This window comes from Macrobrachium rosenbergii, chromosome 18 (genome assembly GCF_040412425.1).
Source record: "Macrobrachium rosenbergii isolate ZJJX-2024 chromosome 18, ASM4041242v1, whole genome shotgun sequence".
NCBI classification, from domain to species: domain Eukaryota; kingdom Metazoa; phylum Arthropoda; class Malacostraca; order Decapoda; family Palaemonidae; genus Macrobrachium; species Macrobrachium rosenbergii.
In genome coordinates, this window is record NC_089758.1 from 16813735 (window position 1) to 16826551 (window position 12817).

A 12817-nucleotide genomic window follows, 5' to 3' on the forward strand; every position below is an offset into this window, starting at 1 on the left:
TTAAATAGGCAATGTCTAACAAAGATGGTTCTTAATTGTAAAGAAAACAGGGAAACGTCAACCTTCTAGAACATAATTTAACATATCCTTAAAACACGGACTTGATTATGTTAAGGTTATGCCGATCACAGTAAAATAAACTGGCGTGACTAAAGGTGTGCACATAGTTCCTCAATAGTACAATTTTTGAAACGGGTGATTTTTACGAAATCTAGTCCTACCAGTGGAAAAGCCAGTGCTGCAATATATAGTCGTTACAAGAACCACATGGAAGATTATACTCTCGCAAATCATAGTAATGTCAGTTTTAAGTTTTCTGATCTTAAATTATGGTAATTTCAGCCATAGTAAAATGAAGTTGAATGTGAAACACTCATCACATATTTGAGTAAGAATTAATTTGAGCTCATATTTGGTGTAGAACCGTACAGGTAAAACTTTATTATTTTTTTAGTTTTTACCCCAAAAATTAATTTTAATTGTATTGGATATTACATACAGAAGGTGGAATCGTAAATAGTTACCTTGGTATAGCTGGTGTTATTCTCATCTAGGTATATTGTGCGCTGTAAACTAAAGCTGCAAACGGCTTTGTGGATTTTAACAGCTACTAAAATACTAAGGTTTAGATCTCTCATAAGCAGTTGTTGTTTTTATTAACCAGATATTTTGATATCAAACACGGATCTTGACAGTAACGATGCAAAAACCATTGTGAATAATAAAATTTGTGCTTTTGAGTTCAATGCTTTTAGAGCAGTTTCCCAATTATATAAGCATCAAACGTTTGACTTCACTTTACTTACCGCTAATTTCAGCAAGCAGTGTCAGATGTTAGTTTTTAATTCAAAAGATAAGGACAAACTAGGTTATTCATGCGTTACCTTCATTAGTCCTAAATTTTGTGAACGGATTTTAAAAATTTACCTGGTATACGAGTAAGCATTTTTTTTTTATGTAAGGCATTGAACAGCTCGCAGTTCCTCTTTAGTTGCTTGTTCTATCGAATGGGGATGCATGTGGTGGTTTGTAGTTTTGTCTGAACGCAATGATCTTATTTGAATACTAGCCATGAAAGGCCTTAATGTCACTGGGCAAATCACGAAGCTTGTGTGTGTATAGAAGCTACAGTTAGGCTTCATCCCTGGTAGGGCTAGCTGTATTAGGGTTTTATTACCTTAGGTTAGTTACCATTGTGGCCTAAAAATATGCCATAAAGCAGTCTATTGAAATGTTATAATGATGGAAAGGAATCTTTTGTCTTGGTAGTGTTAGTAAGTTTAGTATTTAGATGGCTCAGTATAATGAAATAATTAACAGGAATAGTTTATGTAAGAATTCAAGTTGGTTCACTGAATGCTTTTTTTTTTTTGAGCTTATAGCTTGATTGATTAGGCCATTTGTCCAGTGTAATAATGATTGATACTGCTTAGGAAGGTTTTGAAATGAGTAGAAAACAATTATCACTAATCTAAAAGAGTTGTTTATGAACATTTAAACATAACTGATGTCCTGCATGATGGATTGGCATTGTTTTTTGTGACTTCATAGAAGCAAATGTTGACATTCAGTGGCGATTCTGTCTACAAATGATTCAAGCTACTTCAGAGTATATAAACAGAACTCAAGATTGTTCGTGGATCATTCCTAGTTACCAGAGTAAAACATTTGTTCAAAATGCAATATTAAATTGACATGGCACTGCTTGCTTGACTGATGCTTTTTATATCTGAACAATAAATGGTTACTTCAAATAACCCACACACTAGGTTTAGTACACGGGACTCCATTTTAAAACGTTGGTCATTAATGTTGAAGGTTGAACTTAAAACGCATTTCATTTTGTACCTGGATAAACTGGCACTGAATGAGAAAGCAAAAACACAACAGCCACTGTAGCTGAGGATTTTAGAATATCTATTCATAGGACAATTTAGTTACACATCCTGTGAGATATGGCGGTAATATAGGACTATTTAGTTACACATCCTATGAGATATGGAGGTGGTAATATAAAACTAGTTATCATTGTCACTGATATTAAAAGGTTGACAGCGTAGCGCAGGGCAGTAAATGCATGAGATGCTCTAAAGCTTAGCTTATAATTGTTTACTCGTACTGACAGGCTGGCATGTTAAATAACCTCTTGAATGTCATTGCAGTTGTACCCCGTAAGGGCGTAGTGCCGTCAGCTCACCTGACGGGGTGCACTGTAGGCGTTACTAAAGGTTCTTTGCAACGTCCCTTCAGCCCCTAACTGCAACACCTTTCATTCATTTTACTGTACCTCGTTCGTATATTTCTTCCATCTTGCTATCCATCCTCTCCTAACAACTGTTTCATAGTGAAAATGTTTTGAGGTTTTCCTCCTGTTGTACCTTTGTAACCTTTTGTTCTAAATTCCCCTTACAGCGCAGAATGACCTCATAGGTCCCTTCGCTTGGACTTTTAAGAACTTTTTTTCCATTCCATACAGATTTTAAAATTCTATATTGCTCAATTTTGTTGTATTAATTTACTTTCAATACTCCAAAAGTTGAGTTAAAAGCACTTTATCCTGGTTTTAGAGGATATTGGAGGAAAACAAAGGAGTGGTGAATTCTTTATAGTGTAGGCATGAAAACATGTAGCTATAATATTCAGTACAATTAGTTTCTTTTCAATTTCATAATTGTCTTTAATTTTCTGAAATGTACATTGCGTCCACTTTGTTCCACTTTATTGCTCAAGTTTTGTAAGTTATGAAACTCTTTAAGCAAATGGACGTTTTAGGCAGTTAAAATTTATTTTCTCTATTTGAATCAACCTGACTTAGTTGTCAAGATTGCGGTAACAAGTTTTAGGAGTTCTGGAACCATCAATTTGAGTGGAGGCTGTGACTTTAGTTAATACATAAATATTAAGTGTTTTAGGTATTCTGGGACTCTTGGAACCTTGAAATTGACTGGAGGCTATTACTTTATAGTTTACATAGATTGCTTATTTCATTCTAATTTTTATTAAAACTGTTATAGTTGATACATTATGGATGACGTATATATTGATGACACGAAAATCTGTTAAGTTACAGCAAACTTAACTCGAATTGAATAACAAACTCGGTTAACTCAGTTTTAGATGACAGTTACAGCAAACTTAACTCGAATTGAATAACAAACTCGGTTAACTCAATTTTAGATGACAGTATTTTGTGTTCTTATAAGTATTATATATTTTCAGGCACCAAGATGGAAACTCCTAAATCCATGGATACTTGGAAAGCAGGGTTCGTTGTGGACTCGGCAAAGAAGCCTTGCCTACTGGTATGGGAGAGTGCGGCAGCTTGTGAGTGCGGCAGCTTGTGAGTGCGGCAGCTTGTGAGTGCGGCAGCTTGTGAGTGCGGCAGCTTGTGAGTGCGGCAGCTTGTGAGTGCGGCAGCTTGTGAGTGCGGCAGCTTGTGAGTGCGGCAGCTTGTGAGTGCGGCAGCTTGTGAGTGCGGCTCTTTTAGATTTACACCTTAAGATATGACGAACTGCAATACTCAAGAAAATTTGTCAAAGGATTTTGAGATCTTGAAGTTTAAGCAGGACCCATGCGTCGAAGTTCTGTGACTTCTGACGGTGCTCAGAAGTTGAACAACAATCAACTGGTCAGCGCCTTAGTAATTACTGAATTGATGGGAGTTTGAGCCTGGACTCTTTTATACCGATGCAGTACTGTCACACTCCTGGATTGGGAGCATGGGAAGTTGAAAAACAAGCAGCTGGTCAACGCCTTTTCGATTCTGAACTGATGGGAGTTTGAGCCAGGACCTACATGTCATTGTAGTCACGTAACTTCCTGGATCTACACCATCGTGAGAACTTGAATAAGCTGGTCAGCACCTTTGATACTGAGTTAGGAGTTTGAGCCTGTACGTGTAACTTCTGAATCTGCAGCACTGTGAGAAGTTGAACAACAACTAGCACCTAGTCAGTGCCGTTTTCATACTGGAATGATGGAAGTTTTAGCGAAGACCCAAATGGCGATAATTCTCTAACTCAACCGAGTTGACAGCGCAGTGAGAAGTTAAACAAGCAACTTATCAGCGCCCTTCTCATTGAAGTGATGGAAGTTTGAGCCTGGACTCTGTCTTTGCAATCCTGTGTATCGTACACCACAGAAGTAATATTAGAAAGGCGTCAAGTTTGCTTGATTAGGCGTCAAGTTTGCTTGATTTGGTGAAAGTTCAAGGCAGTGCTGTCAAGTTTAGATGCTAAAGTTCGTCAGCGATCTTGACACCGAATCTGTTGCAGTTCTTAGATAAAATCTACCTGAATTTACAAGACAAGCAACTTGGGCATCACTGAAATTGAACCTGGCTATATTGAACTGAAGATGCCATTTAGTTCATAAGGAAGACATTTGAGCACCGGTATGGTGTGAGATTAAACTGCAGTTATATAGGACATGTGTACACCACGATATACTCAACTGTTAACAGCAACGCTGTAGCTATTGTTAAAACATCTTCAGCATTGTACAAACGGAAAAGTTAAATAAAAGAGGAAGTATACCACCATACTTTATTTTACCACAGTATAATACATCAAATACGTTTTTCTCTACAAACCCGAAACGAGGTCTTAAAATTAAGACTTCTCTTGTGTATGGCGTCTTTGAGCGTGTACATCAGATACTGGCGTCATCACAGGAATATAATCTTGAATGAGCATCTTGTTTATACATCTCATATGGCGTTGCTTTCTTTCTACACACCTGGAAAGAAAGCCAAAATTGAGAAATTAATTGCTGGTTTTCACAACTTAAGTTGTACTCAAAAATACCCACCATCTGTAGTTTGAACTAAGTTTGACTAACTTTTTATTCTAATTGTGCATCAAATAACTGCATAAATTAAAGTTTAAACACCTTAAAGATTTCATTAAATCTAAGCTAGGCAAAACTACCTGCATCAACTTATATTTATTTCTTGCCTTACAAGTTCTTTTGCGTCAATAGAAAAACTACCAACCAAAAAAATTTTTAGCATTTACAAAAATTACAAAAATGGTTATTTATAAAGAATAATTTATAAATGAACTCCCACTTCAAACAGAAACAAACTATCAAATTGAGAAACTAGAAACTATCGCCTGTACATGACTATCTCTTCCTTACTAAACCTTTAAAATCTAGTTACCTTATAGAAAATGATAAATGATTTAGGGAAAACTAAGTAACCTTCAAGCTGCAGGAGGTATATCTTGATAGATTTACGGAAAGCCTAAACAGTTACCTAAAATAAACAGTTACCTAAAATATACTGATTGAGTACCTAAGCATCTAAATGAAAAATCTCAAATTGCTTAACGTAAAAATAGTTACCTTATAGAAAATGATCAAAGATTTAGGGAAAACTAGTAACCTTCAAGCTGCAGGAGGTATATCTTGATAGATTTACGGAAAGCCTAAACAGTTACCTTAAAATATACTGAGTGAGTACCTAAGCATCTAAATGAAAAAGCTCAAATTGCTTAACGTAAAAAAATATATACTGGACCCATAGTCAATTGAAAAATATACTGGACCCACAGCTAACTGAAAAATATGCTGGACCCACATATAACTGAAAAAATATGCTGGACCCATAATTGAAAAATATGCTTTACATGCTGAAAACTAAATCCTAACTAGATTAAGCAACCAAAACGGCAATTAACATGAAATAAGTCAAGGGTACTATATTCCTAATAGATTTAACCTTCAAGCTCTGCTCACCTTTCAAATTGCCAAGTCTTCCTCCATGTCTGCCATTAGCTGGAAGTCAGCCAACTACTTCATTTCTTATGCCACTTTTAATTTCAACTGTGATGCTTGAATAGCTTAAAATCCATTGGCAGTTCAATTTTCCATTAGGTTTTACACACTGCTTTAACCGCAATCACAACATGCACACCTGGAAGAGAAATTATGGACATTAATGCACAATTCTTACAAACCAGCAAAAAGGCATAAGATAAACTAATGTTTAGCCTTCTAAACTGAACATCAGCTCATTTAAAGTCAGCTAACTTTAATGCCACAAAAAACTATGAAAATTATGCAAGCTCAAAAATAAAGTTTAAAATCGATAGATTAGCAGAATTACATCTTAGTCTGCTTCAAGTTTCCACAAACTGCACACAAGATTTTTATGGTAACAACTGCCACCGGGCTTTATTAATCGCATACAGCACTCTTCCATTAAGGAGTACCACATGTATTGTTATAGATTATATTCTCACCCTCAAAAGTTTATCTTCGAGGTTCGTTCCTCCTCTTAGCATTGTCCACGAAGTTCTTCCCCTTATTCTTTAAGCTAGCCAGAAGTTTCGATGGTCCTTATACTATTAGTCTACTCGAATCGAAATGAGTACGAGGCTGTTGTAAATGAATCTGAAAATGAAGTTACCAAACGTTATAGTGTAGTCAGCCACTTAACCTAATCTGGCAATATGCAAAATAATGTAAGGTTTCATTCATACATAAAATTTCATTAAGTTCATTAAGATTAAAAGCCATCCATAAGAACTTACGTAAGCTTCCATATTCCAACTTCAAGCCAAGTTTTTCATTAATATAAAGGATTTTTTAAAAAATTGCCCTCGCAAACTAAAGGTTTTCTTCCATATACTAACATCATTAAGCTAAATTTTAATTTATTTTCAATATTACTAAGTAATCCAAACACTAAGATTTATCAAACGTTGGCAGATTTAAAATCAAGCAGTACTTGCTTCAACTATTACCATAGACCAAACAAAACTTCAGATGAAGTCAGTGTTGTGGGCACTTGGTACACCCTAATAGCATATTGCCTCAAAGGAATTTTGAGAATCTTATGACTGTAAGGTAAGAGTTGAATTGAAAAAATAGATTATGGAAATTCCTAGTTCCTCTCAGAAACCGCAAAGTATCCTGGTCCTGCCCATGACAGTTCTCCCCCACTCTGATCATGGTTCTCTTCCCCTCTCAGAATTCTAAGGCTTGCGAGTTGAAATCTGATCTCCTTCCTGTTTTCTGCCTTGATAGTAGGAAGAACTACAAACTTGGTGGTGCCAATAAATGAAGTATCCACCTGCAAAGAAATGAAAATGTCAAGTAAAAATCTTTAAGCAACTTCCATCTATACCATACAAAAAATGCCATGATAGTTCAGAAGTACACGCTGACACAAGCAACAAATAAAACCATACAAGTTAAGAGGCATCTGAAACTTGCAATGTTAGAAAACCCTATCCTATCGAATTTCACTGCTTTTGCATAAATGAAAATGGTATATTAGGACATGCAACTACCACATACTCAAATCAACTCACCACTAACAAGTTTCCATAGATACTGATTGGCTTAAAAAGGAACATGATACCTTTTATTAACCCCCTAAACAGCAGTTAATCACTCAACCATAGCATTATAACAACTTTACAAACAAGTTCCTAATTTGAAGTAAATTTCTTTCACATGAAGATACAATACTAAGCAAAAGGCAGCTCCTAAGTTCCGCTTGCTAAACAAACTGATCTAAAATCAAATTCTCAATATTGGCACAAAGTGCATCAAGTTAATTGCAATCAACGACAACTGGAACCATGAATTAAAATGTTATACTTAGCAGTCAGTAATCAAATTTGCAGATAGCCTTATGAAGCAACGGAATTAAAGATTCTAGTAGATGTTCTAGGTTGTGTGCCCAGATCTCACCTTTAAAACTGCCATCAGCTGCAATACGGCCAGCATGTTAATTCCAGCATTCGCGATAAAACAGTTTCTACAGTTATTCTCAATTCAATTTCCATATAGGCCTCTCATAGCTTTAACCATAGTTCTGGAATTTAGTACGAACAATTCCTACAGACTAGCAAAGGGTACTTAATTGAATATATCCAGCATCTTAAATCGAACAGTTTCCTCCACGATGGCTGCCTTTGATATCACGGAATTGCTCTAAATTAGATTAGCAGCAGCACCTCCCATTGTGCTTCAGGTTTCAAGTCTATTCAAGCCAGATTTTTAACAAGATTAATTTAGTTTACAGTGCGCTACTCCTGATGGTCACCCACAATGGTCACCCACAATTTTATATAATTAACTCTCACCTTCATGCAATCTAACCTCATCCAGGCGGTTTTTTCTCCCACATTGTCCATGAGGATGATTCCTTCTAGTTAATTTCGTTAGTCCTTATGCCAGAAGTCTACTCCAATTTAAAGTCTTTGGGAAAGTAGTAAACGTCGACACACTTGATCTGCAAAAAAATACCAAATGTTACTGTGTGGTCAGCCACTCAATAGTTCGATTAAACTGGCAATATACCAACAAAAGTCTTTTCCCATCAAGTTACTTCACGAAACAGTTTATGTGTAAAATTAAAATGCTATCCAAACACTAACCCCATAATTCTTTCAAAAGTACTGACAGAAGGCAATTAAGGTTTGTCAAGCTCTGAAAATTGAAATAAACTAAATTCAATTCATGTCATATTAAGACATGAAAAAAGTTCTGATCAAGCTAAGTACTGCAGGCTTACTCTCTCAACCATCTATTACTGTACCATATTGGTCCCTATAACTAATGGTAAAACTGACTAATCAGCAAGGAGATTTAATGAAAAATGCATATTCAAATTCCACCACCAAGAACTCTTACCATAACGTAACTGACCTAGGTTAAACTCCTTTCGTCTATTTTCTAGATTTACTGCATCAGACCTTCACAGAATTTCAAATACCACATAAATACCGAGCAGAAGTTCTACTACTGCATTTCCTGTGTAGTACGACAACCTTTATATATATGTTGCAATTTTTTTATTTTAAAATGTAGTGCCGAAAGTGATCAACCTCAGTTCGAAAAATGTTTTATGCATTGATCATGACTCAATATCAAGCAGAGCACCAATACCTAATTCCTAACATCACTAATAACAATGTCCTCACTCTAGTGCACAACTTTACTACCTTTAAAAATCTTAACTAGAAAATACCTTTGAAACACTTAAAATATCGCTACGTAAAGAAGAACAAAGTCGAAGAAACATTACCTATCAAAGAAAAAAAAAGTATAAAAAATCAAAGAAAAAAAAAGTATAAAAAATCAATCATTCATCGACTGTAAAAATACCTATCAAAGAAAAAACGCTGTTCATGAAGTATAAAAAAAACAATCCCTATTCATCGACTGTAAAAATTAAGTTACTCAGAAAAAAAAGTTTATCTTAGTTTAACCAGACCACTGAGCTGATTAACAGCTCTCCTAGGGCTGGCCCGAAGGATTATATTTATTCTTACGTGGCTAAGAACCAATTGGTTACCTAGCAACGGGAACTACAGCTTATTGTGGAATCCGAACCTTAGAAAATGGGGTACAGCATAAGGAAGCGCACAAATTACCCTGAATAACATGGCAAAAAATTTACACAATTCATACATTCCATAGTTTATATTAGCACTGAAATTGGCTTCATTACATTTTCCCACATTAACTTGACCACAACAAACCTATGACTCTTAACAGGTATCTGATTAAGGGCCTGAATGCACCCAACCAAATCTAACCTATAATTCCCATAATTCAAGGGTTACTTAACCCAATGTGTCAGGAGCTTTGACTGCCTCAACCTGACTAACCAACCATACCATAAATCAAAGAGGGATGCATCCAGACTTTAATAAAACCAAGTTTTGCCTGCATGGGGGTTAGGAGAGGTTGCCATAAATGTGAGTGGCAAATGCAAGGATACATCGTGCTTCATATCTTAACAATATTAACATTACATATACAAATATATGTTGACTACAGTTCCAGATGGAAATTTTAAGTGCAAGCAGGGTCAAGTTTGTAAATTTTTACTTAAAACCGTATATAATTGCATTTCAGTTGAAAATATTTTCATACAGTATAATGTGTGCTTTCGTATTTGGTATTCATTTCAGTAGAAAATATAGTCTGAGATACTGGACCCCTTTATATTCTACAATAATGGGGGGCCATAGTGGGGCAGCTAGATTTTCGGGTAGGGGAAAACCCAACACAGGTGAAACAAGGATGGGTAGATCTAGGTAATAGATAAACGGCGGGTATTAAGCGAAAAATGGCAGCTTCTTATAGTATTTTGGTTGCTTATTTACAATGTTTTGTGGGGTCGAATGTAATTAACCTGTAATTAACCCCTGAAGTCCACCCAACAAGGTTTCCATACGCGACCTTCACAAGACAGAGCACGGGTACGTCTGTTTGGAACGGTTTATATCCCGTCCGGCAAGTGCAATAACTTGTGAACGTAGGGGTACCGAGTAAAAACCAAACTCACCTAAAGTTAGAGCAAAATTGTGCAAAAGCTTGAGCAACTGCTAGCGAAGTACGAAGTTACAAAAATCTTTGAAATCTGATGTGAATTCTGCCGAGTAGAACAAACCTTTGACCTGAAATCTTTGTGTCTTATTGAAAACATAACTGGCCATCTTACCTTTGGGTTCTATTAGCTTCTGATTACAATGACAAATAACAGTACAGCATCAATTTCAGTTCACTCACACCACAATTTTCCAGTCTACAATCAGTCAAAACTAAGAATCACCGTAAGTTACTGGAAGCATTACTCAAAAATATTCCAGGTCCACATTTAAAATCTGAGGCTGCCTAAAGCACAACGTATTGAATATGAGACCACTTGAAGCACAACGTATAGAATATGAGACCACTTGAAGCACAACGTATAGAATATGAGACCACTTGAAGCACAACGTATAGAATATGAGACCACTTGAAGCACAACGTATAGAATATGAGACCACTTGAAGCACAACGTATAGAATATGAGACCACTTGAAGCACAACGTATAGAATATGAGACCACTTGAAGCACAACGTATAGAATATGAGACCACTTGAAGCACAACGTATAGAATATGAGACCACTTGACGCACAACGTACAGAATATGAGACCACTTGACGCACAACGTATAGAATATGAGACCACTTGACGCACAACGTATAGAATATGAGGCCACTTGACGCACAACGTATAGAATATGAGACCACTTGACGCACAACGTATAGAATATGAGACCACTTGACGCACAACGTATAGAATATGAGACCACTTGACGCACAACGTATAGAATATGAGACCACTTGACGCACAACGTATAGAATATGAGACCACTTGACGCACAACGTATAGAATATGAGACCACTTGAAGCACAACGTATAGAATATGAGACCACTTGAAGCACAACGTATAGAATATGAGACCACTTGACGCACAACGTATAGAATATGAGACCACTTGACGCACAACGTATAGAATATGAGGCCACTTGACGCACAACGTATAGAATATGAGGCCACTTGACGCACAACGTATAGAATATGAGACCACTTGACGCACAACGTATAGAATATGAGACCACTTGACGCACAACGTATAGAATATGAGACCACTTGACGCACAACGCATAGAATATGAGACCACTTGACGCACAACGTATAGAATATGAGACCACTTGAAGCACAACGTATAGAATATGAGACCACTTGAAACAACGTATAAAATCTGGAGACCCCTTGAAGCACAACTCTCCACAACTTTAAATTTCAAATAATTTAATTGGACTCAAACTCTCAAACTTCAGCCTATAGTAGTTTAGGCTCATAAAAGTTTTTGAAGACGGATGGTAAGCATTCTCACCCACATGTCTTTCGTTATACACATATATACCAAGCCTTATACTAAATGAAAATTTAGACATTTGGGCCTAGAGCGCAACGAAAAATTCCCCAGTAGTTGCAATATTCAAAAATGGCTTCCACTATGACCTTCAGCGAAACACCGGCAAAAATTTAAAACCGTAAGAGAAAACCCATCACTAGACAAAAAACACATATCGAAAACCGGTTCGTTATTACTCACTTCTTGTTCATCTACACATTACAAAGGCACTAAAACTTCAATTAATAAACGTACTTAAATCCCCACGCCCCACAAGCTGTTGTGGACCTTCTGAAAGCTCCTCGCCGAATGAGCTTTATGCACTACTCCAAGGAAGAAGGGAAACCAAGGAGGAAAGAACTCTTTACTCTCTTCTCCTTGTGAGACAAGTAACGCCATCTGTGTGCAGTTTTTATGATCATTGTTTACGAAAAATATTCCAGTTTAAAAAAATTCAATCACACACTAAAAAATTGTTTACGACTGCTTAAAAGTATTTTCATGCAAAAAAGAAAAAGTATTTGTTTGCAGTTCCCTAACTGTCTTTACATTATTTAGTTAAAGGATATTCATGAAAAGGCCTGGAAATTATCATGATACACATCCATTTCTTAACTGTGCTAGATTTCACTTAGTGGATTAGGTGTATGCTAATAGTTATAATTATTAAACAACAATCAAAAGACCAAGGAAAAGTGATATACGGAAAAGGAAAAACTGAAATATGATAATTATTTATTGAATGGATTTCCATTTACCAAAAAACACACTAGCTGTCACGTAATATTCTTTAATCATATATATGAAAAAAGTCGACATATTAATCTTACAATAAATTTGTAAGTACGAATTCTGTGGATCATATAAGAAAAGGATTCCAATTTAAAAGTCGCTGTATGTATTTCTTGAAACCGAAAAGATATCAAGCCTCACTATAAACACAATGTTTAATTTTTTAAAACGTTGTATGAAAATTCAGAACCATCACCTAATTTTGTTCATTTATTTTAGAAGACAAGTTTTTATTTTTTTATTTTTAAGAGAAATTTATTTTGAAATGAAAAGTTCAACGTGTTTTATCTCGAATGCTTCAGGTGCCTTA

The 12817-nt window shown here is 35.9% G+C and overlaps 1 long non-coding RNA gene across 4 annotated transcripts; it reads right to left on the reverse strand.

The window, feature by feature from the left end:
* Positions 1 to 4534: 4534 nt before the first annotated feature.
* LOC136848152 (uncharacterized) lies at positions 4535 to 12030 on the reverse strand. 4 transcript variants are annotated; one of them, XR_010855952.1, is made up of 6 exons: positions 11971 to 12030; positions 8100 to 8248; positions 6537 to 7078; positions 6246 to 6396; positions 5740 to 5917; positions 4535 to 4737 (listed from the first exon to the last, which is right to left on the reverse strand). It is a non-coding gene; the product is annotated as an uncharacterized lncRNA (long non-coding RNA). The 4 variants fall into 4 exon arrangements; XR_010855951.1 differs by having other exon boundaries at positions 6750 to 7078; positions 11917 to 12024; XR_010855950.1 differs by having other exon boundaries at positions 11917 to 12024.
* Positions 12031 to 12817: the final 787 nt, after the last annotated feature.